The 11,707-nt window shown below is 41.0% G+C and overlaps 1 long non-coding RNA gene across 2 annotated transcripts; it reads left to right on the top strand.

The window, feature by feature from the left end:
• Positions 1-1,188: 1,188 nt before the first annotated feature.
• Positions 1,189-11,637, top strand: LOC310702893. Of its 2 annotated transcripts, none has more exons than XR_014523759.1 (2): positions 1,189-1,929; positions 7,780-11,637. It is a non-coding gene; the product is annotated as an uncharacterized lncRNA (long non-coding RNA). The 2 variants fall into 2 exon arrangements; XR_014523760.1 differs by having other exon boundaries at positions 3,752-11,637.
• Positions 11,638-11,707: the final 70 nt, after the last annotated feature.

Below are 11,707 nucleotides of genomic sequence, written 5' to 3'. Positions count from 1 at the left end.
GATATAGAATATAGCTTGATGTAGACAGGGTCAAATAAATTCATCTCCTTTACAGTTGGTGGCTATCTTGGCTATATAATTTGCTCTAATTTTCTTAGCAGTTGCAAAGAGTGCTACATGCCAGGTCACATACTTATCTGTGTCTGCGAGGAGATATAAAATCATTTCAGACGGGTTCTGGCCAGGGGACCTTGTCATTATAGGTGCTAAAAATCGTTCTCTTGCTTCACTATATAAGGGGCAGCACAAGATATAAAGCATAAGGTCCTTTACTTCAGGACATCCCCTAATGCAAACACGTTCGCTTCTTGGCCTTTTGGCTAAGATCTAGTATCACTAGAAAAAAGGGCTGCTGGGGGTCTTGTGTGGCACCTGGAAGACTCGTTTTTATAGTGACATGCACTCATGTTGTCTAAAGGGTACTTGTGTTATCCTTGGAGGGAGGATGATGAAGATGATGATGACAATAATAATCTCTGCCTTTTTCCCTCAAGGAGTCTTACAGATAAAAATAAGCACAGCTAAAAACATAGGGGGGGGGAGCATTAATAAAAAAACATGTTTAATTTGTTTTTAAAATTGACAATATTTAAACATAACATGTCAGACACAAGACATTTGTGGGTAACTCCGCATTTTCCTAGGGGGAGCTTTATGCCACAATGAGCCTGATAGACTTTTGAAACGCCACACAACTCTGCTTAATATATAACAGAACGGCAGTTGAGAGATGACCTAACCTGGGGAGAAAACAGCAAAGACCTGATGAAGAGAGGTTATATTTTTGGAGAATCCTCCGGAAAAATAATCTCTCAAAGGACCTGTTGATGGCATTTTACCATTGTACTGTGGAGAATGTACAGTGGTGCCTCGCAAGGCGAAAAGAATCCGTTCTGTGATTCTCTTCGTCTAGCGGTTTTTTCGTCTTGCGAAACAAGCCCATTAACGGATTAGCGGCTTTTAGCGGTTTATCGGATCAGCTGATAAGCAGCTTAGCGGCTTAGAAAAAGGGGGGGGGACCCGCAGGAACTCGCAAGACATTTTCGTCTTGCGAAGCAAGCCCATAGGAGATTCATTTTGCAAAGCACCTCCAAAACGGAAAACTCTTTCGTCCAGCGAGTTTTCCGTCTTGTGGGGCACCACTGTATTAATTTATGGTCTGTGTGTGTGGTTTGGGAGCTGCATGGTATGGGGGAAAACAATGCTGTCCAAGGTTGTAAAGACTGCGGAGAGAATAATTGGGTGCACTCTTCCCACCTTGGATCAAATCTATGCTTCCAGGTGCCATAAGAAAGCTGCAGAGATAGTGCAGGATAGTGCACCCCCCCCCCCCGAAATGATCTCTTTCAGCTTCTGCCTTCTGGAAGAAGGTACAGGGTTATAAAGACTAGGACTAGCCGTCTGAAAAACAGTTTCTATCCAAATGCGATTTTGGTTTTAAACACAGTGTAAGGTAGTCTCTATGTGAGTATATTGTATTCAATTATGGGGTATCAGAGTTTTTAGGGGCTAACCAGGCTGGGATAGTTGGGATAGCAGGCTTGTCGGTTTTTGAATGTCTGATGTAGATTTTTTCAATTTCGTTGTTCTGTATGGGACAATGACAATAAAGATTATCGTATCGTATCGTAAGACACCTATGAGGGAAATGTTCATGGGCTGGAGCAACAGCAACAACAAAAAATGTTTTTATAAAATGCCACGATACCCGGTAGGGCCATTATCCATATGAAGGAGAGTTTTTTCTCTTTTCTCCATCCATTTCCCCTTTTCCTCCAGTGGGCTTTTTGCCCCCTCTTGTCAGTATTAATGGCCACAAAGGGCCTATCGAAGTTAATGTATTTTGTCTATTAATTTAGGACGAACTCAGCAAGAACGATGCAGTCGTATTTCCACAGCTTATACACACAGCTATCAGGAGTTGTTTTGGTGAGTGACGATGCAGTTGGAGCTCATTTGCTTTTTAATACGTTTTTGTCTTTTTCTGTTGCTGGAATACTTTGTTGGCCTCTATATGCTGAATTTAAAAAATTAAGAAAAAGAGCTTTCACCTTGGAGGGGCAAGGCATTTGAGGTACCAAACTGCCTCAAGATAAATTGAATTTCCTAATTCAGGAAGCAGTCGTGCCCCAGTAGGTTAAAGGCCAAAAGCCTGGTTACAGAGGAAGCTTTCATCTGGTGCCTAAAACTATATATATATATATATATATATATATATATATATATATATATATATATATATAAAATGATGGTACCAGGTGAGCCTCGCTGGGGGAAGCATTCCACAAATGGGGAGCCACCACAGAGAAGGACTGTTCTCATGTGGCATGTGGTCAAACTTTGTGTGGAGGGGGCACACAAAGAATTGTCTTTTGTCATCACATCAAGCACATTTTAATTCTGATTAATTTAACCCATTAATTTATGTTGTCTTTATTGGGATACTGATGCCTTGGAGTGTAGAGTTTAAGAGCAGGAAGCCTCAGGGCACAATCTTTGCAGCACTTGCTCATGTGAGACTTTGGAAACCTATATGACTGTGGCCTATTTTTAATTAGTCTGTTTTGCTTTGGTTTCCCACCTCCCATCTAGCTCTTTGTTCTCAGCTTTGCTGAGAACTTACTTTTTTAAAAAATCTATTTTTCCTACTATGCTAAAGCAGCCAAGTTAATCCAGCAAGTTCTTTGATCCTTGAAGAACAGATGTGCACAGATCTGTGTCCTGTAGTAAGAGGGGAAATGAAGCATTGTACTAGAAAGTTATTACTATAATACTTTGAATGAGAAATATGAAATATTTATATTAAGCTTTTTAAAATATATTGTCTATATATTATTGTGAACAAGGAGATTGGATAAGAATAAAGCTACATGAGATTTTAGGAGGTGAATATAAAGTATGTCAGTTTTACATGAAATCACAAGATGAGAATAATGTAACATATAAATTGCAATTGCTACAAGCATCAAAAGGATGAATAGTGGCAAGAAATCATCAGTCAGGAAGGTTTCCTAGCAGCTTAAACAAGTTCCATGACTGAGATATAAACATTAAAATAAATACTTAATGAAAATAAAATGAAGGATCATTGACAGGGAAATCCATATAATTACTAACAGTAAAGAGAAGTAAGACAGCTAATAATAGGGTGTTAAGTCTCAGTGGAATGGAACAATTCCAAGATACAGTTAAGAATCAGAATATACAATCTAATTACTATAGTCATTAAAAGAGGTGGCAAGGTGGTTGGTATATGCTGTTGTATGAAAACTCAAGACAAAACCATTGACTCATCATATTCTCCTGTACACTTTACCAAGCACAATTGCCAGGTTTCTGGTATCCCATTTTTGTTTTACTTACTTAGCAATTTTTTTCCCAAATAAACAGTCTTTCCATCCATTTAAAGTGTTTCTTATGTTAAAGGAAAAATCTAAGCATACAAATTAATATGGAGGCTATGGAACAAGCAGTCGGAAGGAAAGCCATTCAAATAGGTTTTGGCAATAATGAATAATACAAGTGTTTAGATGTTACTCAACACCACAGATTTTGAGCATAATCCCAGATGCGACCTCCCTGCCATGTTGGAAGTGATGTATAGACACTGGTACAACAATCAATCCGATGATTTCCAGAAGTCCTCTTCATGAAAAAGAAATCACGCGGGGTGTGGGGGTGGGGATGCTCATTTGAACTACATTAGCAGAAAATCTTGAGTAATGCAGCACAGTTTCTTCAAATGTTTTAGGTATGGCTATCAAAGGAGACATCTTGGCTATTGTATGTATTCTGGGACATCATGTTTAGGGGAGATAAAAAGACATTAACAAAGGACTATAATCTATTATCAGGACCAAGGCTGAAAAGAAACCAGATAGTAGGAATTAACAGGAGGTACCATAACAAGGTACCATAACAAAATCTGATTTAGAAAGTCCTGCCATAAAAAGAGAAGAACAATGGAGATTTTCCCTTATGACCAATGCTACAACATGAATCAGTAGCTTTAAGTTGCGTTAATGAGGTCTGAGCTGCCACAACAGACCAGGAACAAGACCTTGAGGTCATAGTAGATAGCATGGTATAAATGTTGACCTGGTATGTGGCTGCTGTGAAAAAGATAAATTCAATGTTAGGGATCATTGCAAAAGGGATTGAAAATAAAACTGTCAGTGTTTTAATGAAGTCAAGGGGATCCCCAGTTCTGGTTCCAGGAGATCCTGTCTACTCCTCAAATCCTTGATCTGTGGAGTGGAGTGTCTGCTGTATCCTCTGATGACTAAGTGTCTGGCACCAACTTACAGCTAGGCATGTTGCTACTGTACCTTAGGAGCCAAGATCCCTTCGTAAAATATTTGAGGGGGCTGGGCTCCTCAAAGTTGATGGGTATTGCCCTTCATGTGGTGTGCATGTGACACGTCTTATGAACAATTATGCGGAAGGGGCTTAATTCCCCCCCATTTTTTTATTCAAGATGGCACCCCTTGTATTGTACTATGCAGCAAAATTTACCAGCTGAAAAAATATGGTTACAAAGGTTGTACGCCACCCCCTATCTCTGCCGAGTGGTAGCAAGATTCAATGGAGGTTTCAGACGGTCCCCTAGGACCCCGTTTCCATTGGGAATCAAGACACAGAGGAAACTGTTGTGTCTTTAAGAAATATGGTTTATTAGCACATATTTGGAGGAGACTCTTGAGAGTCCCGTGGGCTGCAAGAAGATCAAATCTATCCATTCTGAAGGAAATCAGCCCTGAGTGCTCACTGGAAGGACAGATCCTGAGGCTCCAATACTTTGGCCACCTCGTGAGAAAAGAAGACTCCCTGGAAAAGACCCTGATGTTGGGAAAGATGGAGGGCACAAGGAGAAGGGGACGACAGAGGACGAGATGGTTGGACAGTGTTCTTGAAGCTACCAGCATGAGTTTGACCAGACTGCGGGAGGCAGTGGAAGACAGGAGGGCCTGGCGTGCTCTGGTCCATGGGGTCACAAAGAGTCGGACACGACTAAACGACTAAACAACAACAACAATCTGGATGCAGATGGAGAGAGTGTAGCGTTTACAGCATTCACATGTCACGAGGGGCTTGCCATTTGCACAGCTCAGCATTGCATTCAGAGGCTTTCCTCTGCCTCAGATTGTCTCCATCAGCTCTCAGGGCATCTGCCTTTCCACATCCCTGCATGGAGATCTCCCCACTTCCTGCTTCTCCTTCCCAGAAAACCCCTGGCCAAGCAACTCCTCCCCTTCTGTCTGCTATTCGAAGCCTAGTTCTAAGAGTTAACAATTTTCCTGTAACCTACATTATTGACACAGACCCAAGGATTTCTCTGTGATGGGCCATCAACATCTTCTGTCATGATTAACGGCTTCTATCTTAGGTGAGGCCCCAGCCTGTATTTTTCCATTGGCCTGGCATCTTTCCTTCAATACTCCAAATATTATCCAAAAGCTACGCCTTTTATTAATTTCTAACATTTGCTAATGCTGGCAGTTATGGGTACATTTTCACCCCCAAACTCTGTTACCCCAGACCTGTAACAATATCGTATATAGCAACCCCATCAGCAGTCAATGTCAGCTGTGGGAAAGAAATGCCACTCCTTGTAGTGAAGAAAGAAACAGACAAGTCCACAGCTGGATTATTCTGAATTATCCCCAGGGATTTTCAGCAATGTTGAGGGCTGGCTCTGAGTATTAAGAGATTCCTCCTCATTGCATTCTATTTTTAACTTAAAATTCCAGCAACAGAGCAGCACATCTTGCAGGTATTAGAGAAGTCTTACAGTACTTCAGTATACTGATGATCTGACTGGAGCTCAAAAATAATCTTCCCAATGCCTTCCTTCAGCTCCCAGTCATTTTAAACATGTCATATATTCTGCAAAGATAGTTTAAGTTGGTCATGAGTAAGTTTTTTTCCCTTTCCAGTTGTGAGAATTTTAATAGTTTTTCTGATAGATAAAACAGACTAGACTGTAGCAGCCTACCCATAAATATCTACATCGTCCTTAGGTCACCCCCTTAAGACATGTTTATGTGGTGGCCACCTAGTGGCCCAAAAGCAAAATTGTTGCTTTTGAAGAATTGGAACAGCATGCTCTAGGCATGTGCTTTTAGGGGTAGTTTCAAGATGGATGCTGGACTGAGAACTGAATTGAGAGAAACCAAGAAATAAAATGAGTTTATTTCCCCCTCTTACTGGTGTAGCCTACCTTACACGCCACCCCAGTCTTGACAAGCAATAAGAGATTCCAGGAATACCAGGTATGCTTAACTTTTGGGACAATGAGGCACAGTGGAGACTGGGTGGTCTTTATGATATGTGGTTTATTTACACATATGTACAACCTGAGCCGAGGATGGAGGGTTGCACAGCATTACTCCTCAAGAGCGTCCTTTGCTTTTCTCATAGGCACAGCAGACAAATCAGGCATATGCTCTGGGTCTCTTTGCTATAGCCTGTCCCAGTCAGCCTACATAGTGCTCCAAACCCACTTCCTCTAGCTTGCCACTTTTTTCCTGTTCTCTTACGCCATTGACTCTGAAATCCTAAACCCCTTTGGTCTCTGCCCACCAACACACAGCTGGAGGAAGGGCTGCCCCGCCCTAGTATTGTACTTCTTCGCTGTCTTGACGGCTTCCCTGATGGGTTAACAATGGGCCATCATAAGCCTCAGGATCCCTTCCAACTCTACAATTCTATGATTCTATTATCTTTCAGTGTGCCAGCACCTACACTTTGGAACCTCCTGCATATTGACAATAGCCAGGTGCCTTCACTGTTCTTTTTCTGCTGCCTGTTAAAAACATTTTTGTTCAAGGAAGCCTATCCGGACATGTTTTACTCCCTGTTTAGCTTCTGATTTTTATTATTGTTATTATTTCAGGATAAAGAAAAATGTCCATTTTTACACTCCAATACATAATTTTGTCTCTTGTTTTGTCGACTTCCCATTCCATTTCCCATGGTGATTTTGTTTTCTCCCCCTTTGCTGCATCCTATCCTCTATCTCTTATATCACAACAATATTACAGCAAGTCCTAATTCTTTCTGTTGCTCATACTTCAAATCCTGCTCACGGATTCATAAAACTATAATATTTCTTTAAATAGTCCAAAAAAGGCTTCCTCCACAAAACTATAATCATTGAGTTCTCTTATTTTAGCTGTTAACGTTGCCATTTCTGCATAGTCCATCACCTTACTAGCTTCTAATTTTAATTACATTTTGCATTTTTCAAATATCTGTTTTTAACTTTGTCTTTTATTTACAATTTTTTTATTTTTATTTTTTGTAAACTGCTTAGAGGTTCTGTTTAGATTCATATATGCATTCTGTTAAATACATAATATAAATATTGCAGATCAGGGACCTGAGGCTGGGACAGTAGCCACATGCCACACTAAACATGCAACCATCCTAATTAAACCTATCCAATTAAATCTAGGGTGTGTTGGCATGCTGTAATGTGAGGGAGAGGTCCCTGCTGCCCTTAAAGAGGCAGTGGTACAGCTATTCCCAATTAAGCCCATTCTGTATCCAATGGTTTAAGGACAGCTAACAACCGATCACAAATACTGTACAATATCTTGAGCGTGAAGATGCCTGAGAAGGTGGCAGCAAGGCAACTGCAAACACTCTTAGAAGATATCAATTCCATTCTGGGTTCATGACTAGTTTCAGGAATGATTTGGTTGAGGAGATGCTACATGAAATCATGTTTGCTGCCAAAAATAGCCCTCTGTTTAATTCTTTGTCCTTTTGCTTCAGCATATGTGGAGAGAATGTAACATGACATCCTCACGTTGAGCATTGCTATGTCCCATCTGCTCCAGAACAGTCAACAATACAGAATGAGGTGAGATAAATGACAAGGTGGTGGCATGTCACATATTTTTTCCCTATGTAGGTGTTACAGTGAGAAGACTGGGAACTAAATTTGCAGGGGCTGTTTTCAGCAGCAAATACACATTTAAGCTAACTTCCATTTTGAGCCTAATGGAAAAGGCCACACACATCTCCCTCTTCACAAGCATGTAATCATGTGCTAATAAATTTTGTTGAACCCATTAACTGCTGCTTCAGGATGTAAATCTACTGTACTTGATTAAAAAGAAGTAAAAACAAGTGAGTCCCCTTCACTGCACCACTATTTAGAAATTGCCAGCTTCCATTCAGAATTAAACTACATGGAGACATCCAGTCTAATCATGCTCAGATGAAGAAGTGAACTCATTTGCCCTCTTTTAGAGAACTCTTTGTAAGTTTTATAATGTTGGACAGAAAAACCAGTGGCGTGTGAAATGGCCTAGAATAGATTTACAATAGAGGAGTCTAAAAATAAATTCACAACATTAAAAGAAAAATAAATTATTCCTCGGCTATCCTTGTGTTCCTCATCATTACCATTGTCTCAAATACTTTCCACAGATCATTATAAAAAAGGTTAGGGAAGGTTTTGGAAATGCCATGCAAAATCATAACCTTCCTTTAAAAGAAAGTGTGCAACAAAAGCAAGCCATAAAAAAGCCACAGAATGACAAGATGGAAAAAACAGTTACACCACACAGGAAGGAGTCCAAGGAGAAACCGGGCAACTAAAATGATAGGGGCAGAGACATAAACTGACAAAGCAGATATAAATTAAATACTGAAAATCTACAAGCAAGGGAAAATGTACTGTTATCTCTGAATAGGTTGCAAAATAAGGAGAAAATTCAGCACCGGTAAGTATCTCGAGCGCTGCTGAGTTCTGATGCAAAAGAAGAAATAAGGGAATGTAAAACCAATAAATGTCATGGTCTGAAGAAACCAAGGAATTAAAATGTGGTATTCTTGAATTTAACATTGCTCTAGTCTTAATACAGCAAGAGGAAAGGAGGCTGAACAAAAATAGCTGAATGCAAACATTTGCACAGTGATTAGAGTGGATTACATGTTTTATCTGGAGCGCCCATAGTGTTTTTCTGAAACTCTGAGCTCAGGGAGGAAAGCGGAGTTCTGCAGTGATTTTACTGGCATTTTCATCTTGCCCTCTTTTCCTTCTGCATTTTCAGAGCATGAAAAATCCTTGCTAGTGGGCCTGCCAGTAATTCTCTGGTCTGACTAATGAAAGTGTGTTCTGTTAATCTAGACATAGATGAGGAAGGTCCATCATCAGGGCTGCTTGTGGTCCTTGCTGTTCCAGTTAAAAGCAGCTGGGGGAGGGGAACTGCAGTGCTATGGAAGGTGGGATTTAATTCTCTCCAACACCGCCGTCCCCCGTGCCATATCCCAATTTAATCCACCTTTTTCAAAGCTTCTCTTTGCCCTACTATGTAATTTTAGACCCTGGACTTAATGGTCTTACAGTAGGGAAAGTGGAGACCTTTAGACAGTGGAGGGAGTGGGGACCTGTGTATTATTTCAGTTGTGAAACACTCAATTAACATTTCTCGCCTCCAGAGTAGAACCTTGTGTCAGGAAAAGCAGCTGGGAGCTGGGGGTGGGGTGCAATTTGGAGCAGGAAAGCAACCAGCCTGGAAGGAGTTGCACTTATAGACTACAGACTGCCGCCTTATTAAAACATTAATAGTCCTATTGGTAGGAAAGTACAGAATATTTAAATTATCTCTGGTTTATTTATACATTGCTCGACTGTAAACAAACAAACAAAAAACTCTAAAGTTTTACAATAGGAGTAAAACAATAACACTGGTATAAAAAAAATCAAAAAGATTAAAATCAGCAATAAACTGAAAAGACTTGTCCACATTCTGCATTTCTGGGTAGCGTATGGCCACCCACAGACTGTGAGGATTTTGCCGGAGGGGTTCAAATGCAAACCAGAACTTTAGCATCCCCTTGATTCCTTCATCCAAGCTGTTTAAAAAGACATTCATTGAACAGCAATGAAGAACCATTAGCAAGCATCCTTTGGGTTGGGTCTGTCAATCAGCTACAAACCCACCTAGCAGTTACCTCACCCAGCCCACATTTTACCAGTTTCTCCGCAACCATATCATGGGGGACTTTGTCAAAAGCCTCTGAGTAGCTGTGATAGCAACGGAGTAATGAGATCTCTTCTGCCTGCCCCTGCCAAGAAAGGAGCAGCATTCAGCAGCAATTGAGGCTTTTGTGTTTTAGGATGACGGTTTAAACAGAGACAGAACTCCTTAGAGTAACTGCAGATTCAAATAAATCTAGAGTCACCGTCTTGCCTTGTTAGCCCTGTGCTGCAAATCAGTTACTAAGGCAGCAGAAGGCAATGGCCCATTCCTTTTCTTCTCAAAGATGTCACAATGCAAATTTCACAATGTGCAAGCACAGGTGATCCTTTATGAAAGATCTGGGCCATACTTACTATAAGGGCATCTGCTTCACCAAGGAAACTGTGTGATATATCTTTCTAGCCTTTGAAACCACACATATTTTTCAGGTCTTACACCCAGCATCTTATATTGTATTGCATTTTTGGCAGTGCTGCCCTGCCATAAACTGTGTTGTGCTGGGTCTGATGGGAGTGGTGGTTCAAAACATCTGGAATATGACTGGCTAGAGGAGGATGCTCTAAGTGAGGGGCAGCCAACAAGGTGCCCTTCATCTGTTGTTGGACTACGACTCCCATAATCCCTGAGACAATGGTCTATGCTAGGTGAAGCTGATGGGAATTGAGAGTACAACAACATCTGGATAGCACTGTTAGGAAATAACTGGCGAATGCCCACATGTGGGGGGAAACTACAAAATAAAAAGAAACAGCTGACTGCCTGGATACAAAAAAGTGTGGGGCTTGACAGTCTCTAGTCAAAAGAACTCCTAGCAGATTTTAAAACAGAAATGCCTGTAATGTTTGCAAAGTGCAGGAAATACAGGGCGTGATACTTTTAAATGTCCCCATATTAGGCACTCACACTTGTGCTCTCCTGTCCCTACCCCTCTTGGGGTGAATAGATAACAACCCTAAGTAAGTTTAAATGCTTACAATAGTCAGAGGTCTCACTCATGCATCGCTCTATGCAACAGCAGAGACAACACAGGCAAGGTATTCTTGGTTATAGCCTCAGACGTCTGCTCAGTTACATGGTTCAAAAAGGAGAGAGAGAAAGAGAGACTGGGAGGGAGGAACAGGAAACAACCCAGTGTGGTGTAGTGGTTAAGAGCGGTAGACTCGTAATCTGGGGAACCGGGTTTGCGTCTCCACTCCTCCACATGCAGCTGCTGGGCTAGTCACCTTCTCTGAAGTCTCTCAGCCCTACTCACCTCACAGAGTGTTTGTTGTGGGGGAAGGAAGGGAAAGGAGGGAAAGGAGAATGTTAGCCACTTTGAGACTCCTTCGGGTAGTGATAAAGCAGGATATCAAATCCAAACTCCTCTTCTTCTCCCTTCCTAAAGGTTAGGGGTTATCATGACCAACCTGAGTCTTCTCTTGCTATTAATAATTCTGTGGTCCTTAACCTTTTCTTACTTGCAATAAAGCAGTTACGTTTGGCTGCATAAATCTCCCCCAGGCACCATGTATATGGGGTTTGCCATTTCAGACAAGCACAGCATCCATTCAGAACAGCTCTCTCAAATTATTTGGCTATTTAATTTCTTGTTCCCCATTTTCTATACGTATGCACTTTCTTCTCCCAAAATTGCATATTTTTTTTTAAATCTCTCTAAAATAGCACTATACAATTATTTCCATCCCTACCTCATATCCTGCTTCAGTGGG

The sequence above is a fragment of the Podarcis liolepis genome (genome assembly GCF_965112155.1).
Source record: "Podarcis liolepis genome assembly, chromosome: 3".
Classification (NCBI taxonomy): Eukaryota; Metazoa; Chordata; class Lepidosauria; order Squamata; family Lacertidae; genus Podarcis; species Podarcis liolepis.
Note: the sequence above shows the minus strand (reverse complement) of the source record. Positions and strands in the feature narration are given on the sequence as shown.